Source organism: Hylobates moloch, unplaced genomic scaffold (genome assembly GCF_009828535.3).
Source record: "Hylobates moloch isolate HMO894 unplaced genomic scaffold, HMol_V3 SCAFFOLD_19, whole genome shotgun sequence".
In the NCBI taxonomy this organism is placed as follows: Eukaryota; Metazoa; Chordata; class Mammalia; order Primates; family Hylobatidae; genus Hylobates; species Hylobates moloch.
In genome coordinates this window covers 79,079,564-79,097,874 of record NW_026652294.1, presented here as the reverse complement: position 1 = coordinate 79,097,874, position 18,311 = coordinate 79,079,564, and the positions used below count along the sequence as shown (strand labels likewise).

The following is an 18,311-nucleotide window of genomic DNA, read 5'->3' as shown; positions in this document are numbered from 1 at the left end:
AGGAGAAAGCTGTAATTATGGAATAATAGAACTATCACTGACAGATGGAAGGGTTGCTTGTTGTTACAGCTTATCCAGGGAATTATATAAAGAGTTCAGTGAGTTAGCATAACTGACAGGCAATCTATGCATACCAATCCTGGGGAGCTGAAAGGTGAGAGGGGAGGGCAATGAAGGAAGGATGTTTAATATTAAAACATATGTGCATCTTTATAACAGAAGTTACTGTTTGGAAAATGTTTTCAATGGCCATTAGTTCTATAACAGAAACTATGGAAAACAGTGTGACAAAGTAGTATGGCAGAGCATGGGTTAATAACCATTTTCCTGCCTTAAATACTTTGCAATTTGCCAGGCACTGTTCTGAAGCCTTTACACACATTACATCATTTGAATATCCTTACAACAACCCTGTGATATAGGGACTGTTATTATTTTATAGATAATGAAACTGGGGCTCAGAGAGGGTGGCTAACTTGCCCATGGCCACACAGCTACTTAGTGATGGAGCTGGTATTAAGTTGTACTTAATTTGTACTCTACCTTGCTGTTTCTCAACAGGGTGTAGTTTTGTCCCCCAGTTGACATGTGGCAATGTTTGGAGACATTTGTGGTTGTTGTAACTAGGGGGAAGGAACTACTGGCATCTAGTGGATAGGAATGTGGCTGAACATCCTCAGGACAGAGGACCGCCCCACAACAAACAATGTTCTGGCCCCTAAGTGTCACTAGTGGGGAGGTTGAGAAACCCTGCTCTCAAACTCTTAACCTCGGTACTTAAAGCTTGAGAAACACCTTTGATACAAGGACTTCTGTCCTTTTTAGGAGGAAAACAAACTGTAACATGTGGTTACAGGTGGTCATGTTACCTTATAAGAGAAGTGCATTCATTTCCTGAGGCTGCTGTAACAAATTACACTAAATTTGGTGGCTTAAAACTATGAAAATTTATTCTCTCCCAGTTCTGGAGGCAAGAAGTCCAAAACCAATGTCACTGGGCTGAAACTGAGCTGCTGGCAGGGTTGTGCTCTCTCTGGAGGCTACAGGGGGACTCTGTCCCTCGCCCCTTCTGGCTCCTGGTGGCTGCCAGAATTGGCACTCCTTGCTGGTAGCCGCATCACTTCACTCTCTGCCTATGTCTTCACATCACCTTCCCCTGCATGTCCCTCTCTGTTCCCCTCTGCCTCTTTCTCGTTAGGATGCTTGTAAGATATTTAGGGCCCACCTGAATGATACAGGGTAATCCCCTCAAAATTCTTAATTCAACCACATCTACAGAGACTGTTTTTCAAAATAAGGTAACATTTACAAGTTCTAAGAATTAGGATGTGGATCTCTTTGGGGGACCATGAGTAGATATTATTATTCTCATTTTACCATGAGGGAACTTCAAGTCATGTGCCCAAGGACAAATGGCTAACAAGTGGTAGAGGCGGGATTTGAACCTAGCTCTGTCCACTTCAGAAGCTCATTCTTTTTTCTTTATACATTGTCACCTACAGAGGCTGGAGAAAAGATCTGAAACCCGGCCGAGTGCGGTGGGTCACGTCTGTAATCTCAGCCCTTTCGGAGGCAGAGGTGGGCGGATCACCTGAGGTCGGGAGTTCGAGACCAGCCTGACCAACATGGTGAAACCCCGTCTCTACTAAAAATAGCCGGGCGTGGTGGCACATGCCTGTAATCCCACTACTCAGGAGGCTGGGGCAGGAGAATCGCTTGAACCTGGGAGGCGGAGGTTGTGGTGAGCCAAGATCGTGCCATTGCAGTCCAGCCTGGGTAACAAGAGTGAAACTCTGTCTCAAAAAAAAAAAGAAAGAAAGAAAAGAAATCTGAAACCCAGCCTCCGAGTGGGGCCTACTGCAAGAAAACTACAAATCCAGGCATATTCTCAGCACTGTCTTTAAAAATTATGCTGGCACAAACTTTCATGCCATGAGTGTCTGAAGAATACAATCACCTGTAATCTTTGCATAGAACTGTCTAGAGCCTTCTTCCCAAGTCTAAAGTAAAATGCAGCAAATTACAGATATAACTGCACATGCATTTATACTTTATTATGGACTAAAATCCCACACTTGCTGTGAGAAGAAGTCATTGCCAGTGGAGAGAAGGATATGGTGGGACTGTGTGTCTGTGGGGCTGGAGTTTCCATAATCCCAGAAATGTTTTGATATTAAAAATCTTAGGCATTCAGCTGTAAAAAGGAATGAAGCACTGATTCAAGTCACAATGTGGATGAACCGTAAGACATTACACTAAGTGAAAGAAGCCAGGCACAAAATGACACAGACTGTATGATTCCTTTTATGTGAACTACCCAGAACAGTTAAATCCACAGAAACAGAAAGCAGATTAGGGGTTACCTCGAGCTACAGGGAGTAGGGAATGGGGAGTGACTGCTTAGTGAGGATGGGGTTTTATTTTGGAATGGTGAAAATATCTTGGAACTAGATAGGGGTGGTGTTCACCTCCATTTTTCACAGTAAAATGGTTAATTTTATGTTCTAGGAGTTTTACCTAAATAAATACATAAATGAGGCCTCTATGCTAAGCAAACTCTGCGGTCGACAATCCATTTCCTTACAATGTAGCGTTAAACCATACTGTGGATCAAATTCTAGGAGTGGCTTTTAGCTAAGATATTATGATTTTATATGACCCTGGATTGAATATGTCTTCTAGTACTCTACTTTTTGGATTATGACAAGAAGGTGTAAAAAACAGCAAATCATACAATTCTAAAATTCACTTCTAATTTTTTAACTAAAGTAATAAATACTTGCTGTAAAAAGAAGCTATATTATGCCAAAATTTATAGTAAAGTAATATCTAGAATAAAAATTTTACCTCCCACTCTCCTAAAATTAGTTGCCTGCTTGCATTTCCTTATAACAGAGCCAGATGAGATAATAAAATGGAAGTGCTGTGTTAACTCTGAAGCATATTTCAAATGCAAGGCATTATTATTAGTGTAAATAATGATACTCATCAAAAAGACAGCATAAAAACACTGCCGTGTTACAGCGCGCACTTTATAACGACGTGGCAGTAATAACTAACCAACAAAATTGGTGGTCTGTTATTTTACAATCAACAGACAGTAATTAAGCAACAAACTTCAACTGCTGCAGTTTCGATTTGATAATAACCAGATAGGACACACCAGAAGAATGTGCACATACGAGATAAGCCTCCTCCTCCTCCTCCTGAAGCAAGTACACCCAAATTGTTGCCCAGGAAGTCTAGACTGCCCCCAGGGCCTTCTACAGAGTAAAACTTGTTAAGGGAGGAATGTGAAACTCTCTGACTTGTGGCCAGAGTTAGGACTGTCTATGGAATAGGCAGGGAAAGAATGAGAGGGAAGGCGATTGCCAAGCCTAGTTCAAGTCCAACGGCTTCCTTCAGAATCCAGCTTCTATTCCTAAGGAGAAAGACATTCCCATAGCCCTTGAATCCCCAACTGCGTGGGCCAAGGGCAGGGACAGGTCCGGTGTGAGGGGGTTAGGGGAGGCTATGACAACTTTGGGGATCTACTACCTGTACACATGCTGCTTTCATGGGGCTGCATCTTGAAGAGAATTTCTCTTGCTGTGTACCATGCAAGATAGATTCTAGGCTGGGAACTAGTTTTCCCATTCCAGCCCGAGGCCAGGCTGCTGCCACCTTGGCAGGATCTGGAAGTGGTAAGCCAGGCCTTGCTGCAAGGCCAGAGGACAGCTGGACATGAAGGACTGCAGGAGAGGCACAGAGAGGACAAGACCAGAAGAGACATGGAAGTGCTGAGCTCTGGGCCATGCCTGCGACTAACCCTTTAGGTTATCGCACAGCTAACTCTCCTTGGTGTGGGTATCTGTAAAATGGGGTGGCACCTCTGCTCCACTTGCCTCAAACTAAGTTCTTGTTAGAAGAGAGTGAGAGAAAAAGACAGAGCCAGAGGGAAGGAGAAAGTGAGACAGAGAGAGGAGAGAAAGGGCGAGGGGAGATGATGATGAAAAGAAAAATATACCAAAAATTAAGCCTTGTCTCAGTACTTCCAAAACTCTGTGCATGCCATATAACTAAGAATCTGTTTGTTAAGAGTTAATACACTTTGGGAGGCCGAGGTGGGTGGACCACTTGAGGCCAGAAGTTCAAGACCAGCCTGGCCAACATAGCAAAACCCAGTCTCTACTAAAAATACGAAAATTAGCCAGGCATGGTGATGCATGCCTGTAGTCCTAGCTACTCGGGAGGCTGAGGCACAAGAGTAGCATAAACCCGGGAGGTGGAGGTTGCAGTGAGCAGAGATGGCACCACTGCACTCCAGCCTGGGTGACAGAGCGAGACTATGTCTCAAAAAAAAAAGAGTTAACACAAAAGAAGAGAGGCATTTGGGGAAAGAACAGCTTAAACAAAAGTAACTTTTTAATTCATGCTTTCATTCATTTATTCAACATATATTTAGTGAGCACTGGTTAGGTTCCGAATAAAACAGACATGAATTTTCCTTTATGGGGCTGACCATCTGACGCGAGAGTTAAGACACTAAATAGCTTGTATAATTTATTTGGAAACATTATCATTTATAATATAAGATGTACTGTGAGGGAAATAAAGGGAATTGCAGTAACAGAAAACAAAATTAGGGGAGATCTACTTAGGTGGGGTTTGAACAAAGAAGTCTTTCCTAAGGAAGGAACATTAAGGAATCCTAAAGGAACAGAAGGAGCTGGCAACACAGAGTGGGAGCAGGCAGCAGAGAGGGAGCTTCCTGGATGGAAGATTCAGGTGGAGCACAGGCCGTGGAGCAGGAGTAGGGCAGGAGAGGAAGAGGCTGGAGTGAAGTGGACACTCCTGTCTACTCCCAAGAGCCTTTTCTGTGCTGCGTGTCATGTGCATCTCCAAGAGCTAAGGATAAGCCCTGCTTCCCAAGAAAGTATTACAGAATGTCAAAATGGGATGCGTCAAACAAGCCACTAAGATGGATGAGATAGCAGATTCCAAAGTGAAGTGCCAGGCCTAGATGCAGTTTTTCAAAGAACACAGCCCAAAACCTTTTTCACTGGTCTTAAACCCGTTACCTACAGTGAGGCTACAAGTAGGTCAGACTGTTTGTTGGTGCCTAAAAGGAGAGAATGTTTGAAGCAAGCAGGCTGCAGTCCAGTCTGGTCCTAGCCTAAAGGACTAAGCTTAGGAAGAGATAAGAGTACCTGCCCCTCCCTGCTTCTCCCCTTTCCAGCCTAGTGAGGGGGCTCAACAGGACTACCTGGAGAGCATGAGGTTCTTACAATATGGAAGGCATTGTGACCTTGTTTGGGACTTCTGCCTAAGGAATCTGAAGAACTGGAGAGCTGGCTGGATGCTGACGGACAAGCTAAAGGAAACGACGGTTGCCCTGTGAGCAGCCTGCCTTCTCCCAGTTGGTGGGAACAAAGGAAGTGTGACTGTTTCCCATGGACCACACCATGAGCATGTATACAGGGCTATATATTAGGGTCTTCCCAACAAGGGCCACCTGGACAGCAACAGAACCCAGCAGACAGGAGTACAAATGGATTAGTGGGCTTTCTAGAGACTGTGGAAGTAGTCTGCAATTAGGCTGAAGAGAGTGCAGCAGCCCCACCAAGGAAACTGGAGGTGAGAGGCCCCCAGAGACGAGGTGAGAGGGTATCTCCAAAGAACCCACAAAAGGGCCCCACAAGAGAAAGAATCAACTCTAAACACCCACAACACAAAAAGAGCTGTCCTATGATACCGCCTGCCTAGTAAAAGCTTTCCTACACTCCTTCCTGTTCCCCACCCAGCCCCTTACCCCAGTCCAGAAGTCATAGCTACTGAGTAAGCAAGAGAAAAAGCCTCCAACCACAGCCCCCTCTCCCTGCAACAGGCCCTAGCCAGGGGAAGGGGAGCAGTTATAAATATGAACGAAGTTGGAAGCTTTAACTATCCCATGACCCTAGACATTTTAAATATCTGGCAAATTAAAGTGGGGCTTTTTATTATATATGAGGAATCAGAACAGCCACGTGATATATTTTCATCCAGAAAACAGGGGAAATGCTTTCCACTGAAGACATTTTAACGGGAGAGTGGGAGACTTCATGAAGTTGTTTTTTCACGGCCTCCCATGAAACCTATTTGTTCAAGACAGATTATACACAGAACCCCATTGTGCTAGCACATCTCATGGAAAATGTACTTTCCAAAAATGAGGCCCGGCATGCCCCAGCTTGAGGATGAAGATCACTGTGGTTTGTGGGTCCACCTTGTAACATTGTCCAGCCTTGGCCCGGCCATGCAGAGCCTTCAGTATCTATGGCAACTGAGGCTACGGACCTCCTGCATACATCAGTGGTTCTCGTTCTTACACTTTCCTTCTTTTCCAGGAAGACAAATGTGTTTCAGGAAGGAATCCCTATCCCCAGAAACCCCCACCAAGCTCAGCTCTGATCCTCCTGAAACAAGCTCTGATTGAGTTCCCAATATTGTGCCTCATGAGTCTTCTTCTTAGATGTCACCCTAACAGGATTCCTGGTACATTCATCTGGCACCCAGTTGGGAAGGCCAGAGCCTCAACCCATACTCAGCAGGAAACCCAAGGAGAATCAGTGGAAGGACAGAGGCCTCTTTAACTCCACCCATTCAATCTCCCATTGTCTTAGTGTCATGAAAAGCAAATCCTAACATGCAGGGCAGTAAAACACGACACAGAACTCATCTTCAATAAACTGGCACTTTGGTTAAGCAAATGTGAAAAGTCAACAGCCAGAGCATCCTTATATGCCAGTGGGTTTTTAGCAAATCAACATACACTGACCAAGTCTTTCTGATATTGGAAATATTGCTTACCAAATCTACACCATGTGAAAGGGATTTCTCCTCACGCATATGCACTGTTCTTATGAAAGCTCATTCAAAACTGGCATTAAAAGACATCTTGGGCCAAGCCTGGCTCGTGCCTGTAATCCCAACAGTTTGGGAGGCTGAGGCAGGACGATCACTTGAGCCCAGGAGTTTGAAACCAGACTGGGCACATAGCGAAACCCCAACTTTATACTAGAATAAAAAATTAGCCAGGCATGGTGGCATGCAAATGTAGTCCCAGCTACTCAGGAGGCTGAGGCAGGAGGACTGCTTGAGCCTGGAAGGTCAAGGCTGAAGTGAGCTATAGTTGTGCCACTCTAGCCTGGGAGACAGAGCGACAACCCTGTTTCAAAAAAAAAAAAAAAAAAGTTTTGGTATTTGGGCTATTTTTAAAATGCACAGCAGAGGATCTGAAGGTTTCTGGGCCTACTCCCCACTAGGTTCTGAGCTCCTTGAAGCAGGGACTATGTTTCATCCACTTTTGTACCCTCCTAGGGCCTAGTACAAAATCTGGTACATATGTGGGTTCATTCAAAGTCTGATAGCTGATGAGTGAGTGAACAAATGAACATTCTGGCTCATATTTTCAGTTACATTTGTGTGAATACTATAATTAAATCTGTTTTTAAAAAGAGAGAGACCTGCTATCCATCATTGTTGACCACTCTATTCTCTACAGACCATTTTGAGTGTGTTTATTTGAATCTTGCCATCAGATGCTGTAGTGTTCTTTTGTGTAAAAGATTTTCCTGGGGCACCTCTTTCTACAGGCTCCTGAGGCCACCCACATCAGCTGCCCATTCACACCACTCAGAAACAGCAAAGATCCAGCATGGTATTGGGCTCCATCAAAGGGAATCAATGGGTCTCTCGAAGGGAATAATACTGCTTTAAAATAAGTATTTTCAAAAGAATTACCTTTCACCTCTCTCCTAGAAGGACCTTTAGAGATGATGCAGAAACAGAAAAGGCCCTCAAATGCTGAGAGGTATCAGGCACCAGAGAAAGGTCACAGGACTGGGGTTGGACGGCTCTGCAGTCACATCTCAGCTCTGCTGGGCCTTGGCTTCCTCATCTGTAAAATGGAAATAATAATGCCTACCTCAAACAATCATGGTGAAGAAGGGAATAAGTGAATGTATGAAGGCTCTTATTATAGCCCTTGACACATAATAAGGGCTCAAATGGTGGTTAGTTCTACATACAACGCAAATTACATACCCCTATCTGTGTATTTAAAGATAATTTTGTGTCTGACTGGTCCACAACTCTCAAAGGAGCTGAGATCCAAAACTCAGCTGTTTAGAACTTGGAATGCACTTTCCCATGGAAACAGTGCTACAAATCATAGAACTTTAGAATCAGAAACTAAATGACCTTACAGTACATCTAGTGAGTAGTAAAACTTCCTAGTAAATGTAAGATTTCTTAATATAGGCTCTCTGATATTGAAATTCCAAGCAAGGCCACCAAAACCAATGTAACCCATAATGTCATTGAAATCACATGCAAGGAAACAAATAATAGTGGAAAATAATTTCTAAATATTCAGTAATATTTCAGCTTCACGTGTTCTTCTAACCTCAGCTAAGACTATCTTCCAATTCTGAAACTCATATAGAAGTGAGGAGACATAAACTTCTTATGAGTAGGGCCATGATAACCTACCGTGGTTCTCCCCACCCCCAACAACTACCGCCCAAATCTTCCAATTAGTAATATGTGATAAGGACTCTATCAGCAGCATGAACAAAATGTAACAGGCCCATGGAGGAGAAAGTGATAACTGGGTGGCTAGAGAGGGTGAAGAGAAATGCCAAAGAGAGGAAGAGGTGAGGTGTGGAGAAGGGAGGCAGAGAACAGAAAGAAAAGGCTTGGTTACCAAGTTTCCCTTCTTTATCTCTTTGCTCAGAGTCAGCCCCATCACACCTGGTTGTGCTGAAGCAAAACTATTTGTAGAGGTCATTCCACATGGATTGGTGGGCTTTCGAGACAATTTGAGACACTGTTTGGTCACAAGCTAATATCATTTTTTAGGGGTCACCCCTCATCCTCCACCTTCACCCCTGGCCATGGCAGTCTCTACCCACGCAGTGATAGCAAGAAAGCAGAGGGCTTTGGGATATTTCTACTGCTTGTTCTCTGGAATGGAATCAACTGACTGTACTTACAGCACATTCAGAAGCCAAGGGTGCTTAGTTTGGAGACTGCATAACATCGCCTTCGATATGGAAAATTCCAAAGAAACTGCAAAAGTGACCAAGGAAATCTAGTTTTGGATAAAAACTCAAAGTTCTACTCAGATGACACGAGATAATGTTAAATGAAACACAAATCAATTTATGAAAAAATGTATGAATCCAATTTTTGAAATATATGCACACACACTGTTTTAGGCATTCTTAGATATATCTGCTCAGAAAAAAGGAAGCTAATACTCCAGAACATGAACAATGATTTTATCTGTGTTAGAGAATGAAAGAGTAGATATATTTTTTTCTTCATAATTTTCTAAGTTCAGTTAAATGGGCAAGTAATTATATAAAAGTGGGTAAAATGGCATTTAGAAATACTAATTTGAGATTTTAAAGCTAAAAGACTTCTTAGAAATGACCTGATCTAAAACTTCCCCCAGTCCCTCTCAGGTTTGTAGGTAAAAGACCTCTGGCACACCAAGTGGCTTCTGAGCCTGAAGTCTTCCAACTCGGGGATAACTAGCTACACCATGGCTCGAGCTAAGATCTTGTGATATTTATGGTCTGTGCCACTCCCATAATATCACGTTGCCTAGAGTCAGAGACTAATGAACTTCATAAGGAAATACGCCACGAGGGAGGCACAGGCCTTACTGTGCACACCTATATTTCTCACTAAATAAATATTTGCCTTTGAAGCATATCATAATTTTATGACATGCAAATAATTCAGTTGCTAAAGGAGCTCCAGTGATTTCATCAGAGCTACGGAACCAGAGTCCTAGTTATGAAGTTTGAACTCCTGCATTGGATAGAAGACCACTATCAGAGAGCTTCACAATAAAAATGTATTAAAAGGCACCTTAGTCCTTATGCTAGGTATCTCTGTGATTATGGAGAAGACATAGGTTATTTCTTTCTTCTACTGTTGTGAACTACACATATAACAGCCACTTAACTTCCATTGAACCCAAGAGACTGTAGAGACCCATTGTATCATACTGTATTAGAACTACTTAACATTTAGTCAGCCCAAAAACATGTATAGAAATCAGATAAACCAAAAACACTTTCTGAAAGTATCCATTTCCTAAAGGCTTTAAGTACTTCTATTTATAAAGCCTTGTTAGGAGCTATGCAACATCTAAATCTTACCAAAAGATCCATCCCAAGATCTTCCATTTCTTCAGGGAGAAAATTCAGACATTGGATGCAAACACATGTATAGCAGAGCCTTGGGCCACACAGAATTGGCTTCCTGTTTTGCTCCCTTTATCTTACTGGTAGGGATTGGGAATGCTTTCTAGGCAAAGGGTGGGGAGCTGGCCTATCAAGGACACAGTAGCAGGAAGGACTGGCCGCAGGTAGGGAGGTCAAAGAACTGTTTTTCAGATAAGCAGAGACTCTACACCTGGTCACAGCCACAATGGGTAGCTTGTTCCCTGCCCAATGTGCCAACCAGGAGCATAATACATGACCCCAGGATGTACCTGTGGCTGGCAGACAGCGTGCAGGAGTCTGGGCAATACGTCAGTCTCTTGGGTTCAGCAGTAGTAAGCCTAGACTGAGAACCTGAAATTAGCTATGCAGGTCACATGAGTTTAGGGCAAAGCCTCAAGCATGCATAGGCACAGCAGAGCAGAGAGTGCCTGAAATGAGCACTGAAAGCGTGAAAATGCTGCCTGGAGAGAATTCTCAGTGGAAGGAGCTAGAGGAGAAGCACAGGAAACAGCAGGCTGAGAAGTGTTGCAATCTGATATCACAGGCTGCAAAACATTCCTCCAACCAAAATTACTTTGGTATTAAGGGAAGCCCCAAGAAGGAGGCTGAAATTTATGTTTAAATATAAATGCTGACTTCTTAAATATTTTAAAGTTTTAAGGAAAGAATATAATGTGCTAACGTGGACTCTTGTCTTTGTCAGTCAAAATAAAGCTACCCAAAATGGATCAAGAACTATACTACTATATCCCTCAGTCAAAGATCTCCAACTCTGAGAGGTTAATCTAAGTATACAGACAAAAGAAGCCAAAGGCTAGATTGTATGAAGATGTACAAATGTTGTGTCCCATAAGAGCAGAAAACAAAGACTTGACGACATTTGAGGACTGGTAAGAGGGGAAAATCAGACTAAGAAAGAGTAAATTGAGGCACATGAAATATTTAAACTCCTTTACAAATGACAATGTGAAGATAGGAAACAGGAAAATAAAATATGCAGTTTAAAAGTTCAAAATTAAACGGTCATAAAGATTATAGCAGAATCAAAACAGTGGCGCTGGGGAGGAAGCTAGAGAAACAGTCGATGATCAAATGCTGACGGTGGCCAGGATTGTTCAGGGTCGGCTGACGGAGAGTGGAGAAACTGGAGAAACTGAAAGCTGGACCCCATGGTAAAGCCATGGAGAACTTTTTTGGCCGGTGAAGAAGAGGCTACAGGCTCATCCAGAAATGTCGAGGTGTGGGCCTGAGCTCAGAAAAAAAAGAAAACAAAATGTTGGCCTTCCTGAGATCAAAGTGGCCTCAAGTACACTGTGTGAAACTTGGATTGAAGCGTTGAAAATGTGGATAGTTTAATACGATCCTGAAGAAGGGTGATCTGAAGGAACTTGCAGATTAAAAGAAAAGGGGCCCCCTCTCAGAGAGGGCCCGAAAGGGTCTGTTTAAGCTAGAAATATCTGGAAGAGTCCATTTAAAAGTCTAGAAATTGGGCCAAACTCGCCAAGGGACATGAGAATCAAGTTGTACTGCCTGATACACATGAGAGCGGGAATGGAGCAGTGATTAACTTCACCCCACCCCTTGTCATCTCCAGCTTTCAGATGAGAATACGCAGATCCAAGGAAGGTGATGTCAACTACTGGCCCAAGATGACAACCAGTTTATGGTGGTGACAGGAACAGTACTCACATCTTTTCCTCTCAGTCCAGCAATTCTTTATTACAGCATGCTCTCATAGCAACCATACGTAGGTGGACCCAGCATTCTCCTACCACACACGAATTAACCTTAAAAAGTCATTTTCACTATACAAGTGTTATTGTTTTTATTTTTAATTGGTGAAATTCAAGATGGCCAAAAATAAAATCAACTGTTGTTTCACTTATAAATACAACCTCAATTTTAGAAGTTCTCGTTATTTCTGTTAAATGTATCTAGTTGGTGTTGGCCTATTTTCATAGTTCATATTATGAAGATTTATTCTATAGGTTTACATCATCAGCCACATAAATATGAATTTTTCAGATTTCTATCCAAGTTCTAAGGATCCTTCTTCAGTTTGGGGCCAAGAAAACCCTAAATACCTGCCACTAGAAAGCTCTTTCTAGGCCGACGAACACTCAGTCATTACCTATGTTATGGCGTATGAATAGGATCAGCTATGAATTTATGGCATTATTCTGTCATCCTCCAACATCTCTCTCTTATCCGGCGAGAGATATTTGTCAAATGCTCTGACGTCTTTGGCGTTATCTTCCAACATAGAAGCCCCTTCTACAAACGAAAACGTGACAACTGGCCACTACGCATTAGTAGATTTATGCTGGTTCCTAAGGATCAATGCAATCTCTTCTCTGGACTCCTAAATAATTTATATGATGACAGTTCAGAGATTTTGCAAGGGTGCATTTCATACATTGAAAGTTTCAGGAATTCAACTTTGTCAAAAGCTATATAGGACAACATCTGCATATCTCTGGTCTTCTGGAACCTCTGCCACTCTCCAAGTTCACTCAACAATCACCAGCAATGGCTCAAAGATGACGCCTGCTAACCCTGAGATACAATCCGGTGTGCCACAGAGAGGTAACTGCATTCAAATTACCTGGATTTTCTTTCATTGTCATCCAAATCCCTTTAGTAACACCCTTTTAATTTTGGAAGTCATTTCCTTTGATGGAGAATTGAAAGCAACATAGTTCTGCATACGTCGTCTATTCATGCTAGCCTGATGCCCGTACTTAATAGTCTAATCCTGTCCCCATTCTTCTAGCTCCAGATACAACTAAAAAGCAAAATAAACATAACACTATTCTCAAAATACAAATGACATATGCCGCCATGCACACTCCAAAAAGGTTCAACCTAGCCAGCAAGGAAATAAAATAAACACACCAATAAAATGTCATTTTGTAACAAACTGGAAACACACCTTGAAGTGACAGAAAGCGAACCTGGTGAGGCTGTAGGGAAATGGACATCCTTATATAGTTACCAATAATTTAACTGTATTTGGAAGCAAATATATAAAATGTTCATGCTCTTTGTTCCAGGAAACCTAAACTTGGATATTTATCTTAAGAGACACAATCTGAAAGAAAAGAAGGTCAAAGTATATAAATATAGGAAGTATAGGAATATCAAAATGGTCCCAAACCGGATGCCTTCTAAGTATTCAACAATGGAAATGGTTAAGTAAACTATAAAACATCAGCTGTGGTAGGCTGAATAATGTCCCCGAAGATGTCCACATCCTAATCCCCCAGAACTTGTGAATATACTACTTTACATAGTAAAAGGAATCTTCAAGATGTAATTAAATTAAGTGTCTCAAAACGGGGAGATTATTCAAATGGACCCAAAGTAATCACGAAAGTGTGTAGAAGACGGAGACAGGAGGTTCAGAATAGGAGATGTGGTGACTGAAGCAGAGGTGAGGTTTGAAGATGCTGCTGGCTTTAAAGATGGAGTGAGGGGCCATGAGTCAAGGAGTGAGGGTGGATTCTAAAAGATGGAAGAAGCAAGGAAATGGATTCTCCCTAGAGCCTCCAGAAGGAGTGCAGCTCTGCCAACACCTTGATTTTAGGACTCTGGCCTCCAGAACTGTGAGATAATAAATTTGTATCCTTTTATGCCATTCCATTTGTGCTAAGTTTGTACAGCAGCAGTAGGAGACCAATACACAAACTATTATGTAGCCACTGAATGTTATAAGCCTGAGGACTACAGAGCAACAGAAGAAAAATGTTAAAATACACAGATGGCAAAACTGTATGTACACAATTACTCCATGTGAAATATGCATACGAATAGATCAAGATTAATAGATTAAGACAAAATATACTAGCAGAGTAAAAGACTTTTTAACTGGTCTTTCTACTTCTGCAACATTCAGAGTGACCAGAGCGGTCCTTTTCAAATATGAAATCAGATGACCCTATCCCTCTGCTCAAAAGCCTCCAATAGCTCCTCTCTCCTCAAAGAAAAAGACCAAGTCCTCATAAGGACCTCCATAGCCCAACTCCACAGCAGTACGCAGCTCCCACGACAGCCACTCACACGCGCTTTCCATGATTCCATCCCAGACACCACCTGCCCAAACTTGCGTTTGTCCTCACTCACTCCATCTCATTACCTGGCTAACCCCGCTCCAGGCTCATGGACCAACCTGCTATTCCTGGAGTGTTCCAAGCCACTCCTGCTTCAGGCTTTTGCACTGTCTGTTCCCTCTGCCTGAAACACTCTTCCTAGTGGTATACGCATGGCTCATTCCCTTGCTTCCTCCCTGTCTCTGCTCAAATGCCACCTTAGCAATGGGCCTTTCCTCAACTGCCGTATATAAATAACAGTCCCATCATTCCACCTCAGAACCCCCCATTCCTTTATCCTCCTTTACCTTTCTCCAAAGCATGTATTATTGTCATATTTAAAATATCTATTTGTGGCTGGGCACGGTGGCTTATGACTGTAATCCCAGCACTTTGGGAGGCTGAGGCGGGCGGATCACTTGAGTCCAGGAGTTCGAGACCAGCTTGGCCAACATGGCTAAACCCCATCTCTACTAAAAATACAAAACATTAGCTGGGCATGGTAGCACATACCTGTAATCCCAGCTACTTGGGAGGCTAAGGCACGAGAATAGCTTGAACCCGGGAGGCAGAGGTTTCAGTGAGCTGAGATCACACCACTGCACTCCAACCTGGGCAACAGAGCAAGACTGTGTCTCAAAAAAAAAAAAACAACCCACAAATAAATAATATATATATAATATGTAATTCAAATATAAACTCCAAGAGAGCACAGATCTTGGTAGCTCCAAAAGTCTACCACTGTGCCTCCCCAGAGCCTAAGAGTTCATATAATAGGTATTAAAATTCACAGAGTAGGCCAGGTGTGGTGGCTCACGCCTGTAATCTCAACACTTTGGGAGGCCGAGGCGGGCAGATCACTTGAGGTCAGGAGTTCGAGATCAGCCTGGCCAACCTGGTGAAATCCTGTCTCTACTAAAAATACAAAAACTAGCCAGGTGTGGTGGTGGGTGCCTGTAATCCCAGCTACTCGGGGTGCTGAGGCAGGGGAATCGCCCGAGCCCGGGAAAGTTGCAGTGAGCTAAAATCATGCCACTGCACTCTAGCTTGAGCAACAAAGCAAGACTCTGTCTCAAAAAAAAAAAAAATAAAATAAAAATAAATTCACACAGTGGGCAAGTGCAAATTCGTTAAGTAAATGATGATGACCAGAGACTACTTCAGAGAGGTGACAAGAGCACCCATTTTAATATAGTTGCTTTATAGGTGAGCCAAATAACTTCATTTAGTAGAGTGATATAATTGTTTTAACAAACCAGCAGCTAAGTAACTTTTGGTGATATTTTTAGAAACTTAGTTCGATCATAAGTCCTTTCTTCATCTTCTGTGCATGTCTTTTTAAAATACAAATTAATCATAAAGTGTCCTCTGAAGCCACATGGGTTCCTTTAGATTCTATCTCCCCATATCTCTCATGAAGTTTCATCATATTTGTCTAATCAGGATTTCATTTTTCAGAAACTCTCATCGCTTCTGAATTACATATCCCTAAAAAGCTGTGAGATCTGATTTATTTTCATTGAATGTTTTTAAATCTGCTCTTCTAAAGCCCTAGTAATATGTCTTTGACCAGAGTTTTTTTCTTCATAGTTACAAATTCTGAGAGATCTGAGACAGGAAATATATACCAAGTGAGCTAAGAGCATCTCGTGGTGCCAGAAAGTAAGAAGGTGCTACAAGGCAAGCCAGCAAACAAACAAAGCCCCAAAACGACAAGAGTATTTCAAGGATTACAGGAGCCAACTGCAACAGGAGGCAAAAAACGACCTAAAGCTGGAACAACATGAGCAAGAAAATGAAGCAGTATTTGGATTATAACTCAAAGTATAAAATACATGAGTCCATAATGACATAAATAAATGAGTGAATGAGTAAATAAATGGGGAGAATAACAAATTTTTCATGCAGAATAACTGCACAGAATTTTTATAGATACTTCACCCTAAAGGATACTCCACTCTTTCTATGTGGGCTACAAAGAGTGACTTGCTTCCAAAGACTACTGTATAAAAACAGAAGAGAATAAAAAGAATAACTTTACAGTGGAGAAACCTGACAAATATTTCTTCAGCCAGATGATCAAGATCAGCATCAACAGTGATCAGTCATATTAATAGTATTACCCTTGATATGATGTCCCCCAAACACTCCTGTGTACATCACTCCAGTCTAATGATGAGAAAAACATGAGACGAATCCCAAGCAAGGGCCTTTCTAACAAAACACCTGACAGTAATGCTCACAACTGTCAAGGTCATCAAAACCAAAGAAATTCTGTGAAACTGTCATAACCAAGAGGAGACTAAGTAGACATGACAAATCTAATGACAAATATGACGTGGTATTCCAGATGGGATCCTGGAACAAGAACTACCAGCAAAAAAAAAAAAAAAAAAAAAAAAAGGACATTAGGGGAAAACAGCAAATCTGAATAAAGTATTAACAGTAGTATATCAAAATATCAAAATTAGTTAATGAATTGTGGCAAATGTATGTACTAATATAAGATAAAGATAGGGGAAACTGGTATGAGGGATATAAGAATTCTCTCACTACATTTGTAACAGTGTTCTAAATCTAAACATGTTCTCATATAAAAAGTTTGTTTAAAAAAACTTCCAAGAGATCAGGACCACTGTCCTCAAAGGCTCCTCCATCTTCCATGCCATGAAGTCATTCTTTCTTAATGGTTGGTGTGAAATCCAATCTAGAAATTTATTTGTTGTATTCTGAAAAGTGACACAAATAGGCCGAAAGGTACCAGGTTGTTTTTGGCCCAATTACTCAGCCAGAAGAAGCTGAGATGGTCACCTCCTATTGCCTTTTCCAGTTTTGCCATTTGTATAGTATCAACAGATCAGTCTCAGCCTCCATCTGTTTGGCTGGTAGAAGGTTCCCACAACAATCAAATGATGGGCTGCTTTTCTTTTTCTTTTAACCTCACCAAATGTTCTGCAGAATAGTTCTTCCATCAGATTGTGGATTTAGAGATAAGCATGTTCTTCCTTCCTTATCAATCCTGTTTCTCCCTTTTGTATAGACTGGAGGGACATTCTTATCCTTGTGTTTCAAGACCATTTGAGCAAAATGTCATGGGAGCAGGTAGCAGTCATCACATTAGAGGAAAAATAAGTAGAGAGAAAAAGGAGGAGGATCTTCTATATCCAGTCCGTTTTATACATTTTGGACCCATCTGCCTGCTACCAGAAGTCTTCACTGGTCAACCACTCAACAAAGCAGTAGAGATATGTTGGATGTAGCTATGAGCCTTTGTTCTTGTGGTCCTTCCCTCCCAGTTAAGACATCTTTCCCTTTCTATTGTTTCTTCTAGCTTTATTAATGCTGTGTGTCTCCTACACAGGAGTGATCTTTCTCTCCTCTGAACTCTAATAAAACCTGTATCACTTTGAGTTCCCAGGCAGTTGGTTGTGTCTCACATTCATATTTCCTCAACAACACTGTAGTAAACTTTTTAACGGGGTGAACTTCATCTACTTTTCTGTATATACTTTGTGCCTTGATCAATCAAATTGTCCAATAAATATTAGCAAGAATTTGAGTACTTAACATTGAGTTTTTAACAATAAGTCAATGAGGTAGGAATATAATTACCCTCATTTTAAGGCTGAAAATGCTGAAGAATAAAGTAGCTAAGTGACTTTCGTGGGGTTGCATGGAAGTTGCAGAGCCAGAATTTCAGCCCAAATTCAAGCTCTTAATCACCACAGTACACTTTACTGCCTCCTAATAAATATACTACTTAAATGATCCTTTAAAGAGTCTAAGTGTTGCCGGGCACGGTGGCTCATGCCTGTAATCCCAGCACATTAGGAGGCCAAGGCGGGTGGATCACAAGGTCAAGAGATCGAGACCAGCCTGGCCAACATGGTGAAACCCCGTCTCTACTAAAAATACAAAAATTAGCTGGGCATGGTGGCCCGCACCTGTAGTCCCAGCTACTTGG

At 42.0% G+C, this 18,311-nt stretch overlaps 1 protein-coding gene across 2 annotated transcripts in view; it reads right to left on the bottom strand.

The window, feature by feature from the left end:
- PIP5K1B (phosphatidylinositol-4-phosphate 5-kinase type 1 beta) overlaps positions 1-18,311 on the bottom strand; it is a 310,679-nt gene that overhangs the window by 263,752 nt on the left and 28,616 nt on the right. The window contains exon 2 of one of the 2 annotated variants that reach the window (XM_032139974.1): positions 7,762-7,918. The exons of the other annotated variant lie outside the window; for it this stretch is intronic. The gene's annotated coding sequence lies outside the window, so the exon portion shown is untranslated. The remainder of the gene's footprint in view (positions 1-7,761; positions 7,919-18,311) is intronic. 2 annotated transcript variants of the gene reach the window in all.